Here is a 1,724-nt window from a genome sequence, read left to right on the forward strand (position 1 = left end):
TATATTTTTGTGTGAAGTGTTTTTCTAGCATTCATAAGTGAAAGGTGGCAGGGGTGGTAGATGCAAAGTTCGGTAGTTGGGCTCATAATTTATTAAAGTGGTAATTTAGCAAAATGAGAGCCTAGTCATCAGTGTTTTTTTTTTTTTTTTCCTTATAGTCAGAGCTTTCCTCATTACCTATGAGAAATTTTGAATGAGTTACTTTGTTCCTTTCTCTAAAATAGCTTTTGTTTGATGTTTGAGAAGATAAAAAAAAAACAAGAATATCAGAGACAATGTAAAATAACTGTAGAGTATGATTCCTAGCTCATATTCCTGAAATACTGCTTATTAACCTCCAACTGACCAGAGAGCTTGAAAACTGTTTTTTGTTTTGAGACAGAGTCTTGCTCTTCTTCTCAGGCTTGAGTGCAGTAGCATGATCTTGGCTCACTGTAACCTCCATCTTACGGGCACAAGCAGTCCTCCTGTCTCAGAACATGAACAACTGTATAGAAAAGGAGTCAGGAATGTAATTATTGAATTTAAGAGGCTTGTGTATAATAAAAGAATATCAATTGGGCACAGAATAATGCCTTTTAAGGGAATTAGTTGAGTGACATTTAGTTTGGGGAGGGGCATAGAGTGTTCTTTTGATTAACGAAGAACATGAAGTAAATGTCAAAATAATCACTTAAAACTAGTGAATGCTACCTGTGGTATGGTTTCCCAAGTGTGGGTGAGTTGGGGTTGCTTAGGGTGAAATGAGCCCTTACCCCTAAAGAAAAATTTATAAGGACATTTTAGTCAAATTGTTACTCCTACTGGAGGAAAGCATCCTTGGAGAGAACACTGGCTTTCAAAGCTTTTATCTGGTATCTGTAAATGAGTTATGTAACACATGGACTATTAGCTGAAAATGTTTTCACTTTTGCGTTTTACAATAATTTCGGACCTTAAACATATTCTACTGAACACTTAATGGATTGATTATCTGGCGTTGATATCTTAGATACATAGCTTTGGGAGGAAGAGGAGTGTTTTGCAAGGCCACTACTGTTGATTGGTAAATGGTATTTAAAATTTGGGTGAGAACTGGGACAGGTTGGGAGAATTTTCACAAAGGGTGGGAAAAGTGAACATAATATAAGCTCTTTAATTAAATGGAATATTGAGCCAATTTTGTAAGAAGTACTGGTACATAACGCCGACTTAGTTTCAAAAATTTAGCATAATTTTTGAAAGTTAATTACCAAAATGCCAACAGATGGAAACCAAGTTGCACTAGTTATCTCAATAATTTAAAACCTTTCTCTACTATTAATGAATTCAAATTTTGTTTGCTTTTAATTATGTTCTATTGTACCAAGGCAATATAATGTAAAATACTAAATCTGATCACTGATACCATTCAGATAGCAAAGAAAATCAAGAAACCAAACAGCAAAGTTTTTAAAAACCCTTTCATTGGTTTTAAGTTTTTTTGTTTTTCCATGTGAATTAGGTAATGAATTGCTTCAGATTGCTGTGATTCGAAGTAAGTTTAATCAGCTCCATGCAGTGGCTCATACTTGTAACCTCAACATTTTGGGGGCCAAGGTGGACAGATGGCTTGAGCCCGAGAGTTTGAGACAGCCTGGGCAACATGGTGAAACCCCATTGCTGCAGAAAATTAGCCAAGCATGGTGGCGCACACCTGTAGTCCCAGTTAGGAGGCTTGAGGTGGGAGTATCGCCTGAGCCTGG

The sequence above is a fragment of the Trachypithecus francoisi genome, unplaced genomic scaffold (genome assembly GCF_009764315.1).
Source record: "Trachypithecus francoisi isolate TF-2019V2 unplaced genomic scaffold, Tfra_2.0 Lachesis_group16, whole genome shotgun sequence".
NCBI classification, from domain to species: domain Eukaryota; kingdom Metazoa; phylum Chordata; class Mammalia; order Primates; family Cercopithecidae; genus Trachypithecus; species Trachypithecus francoisi.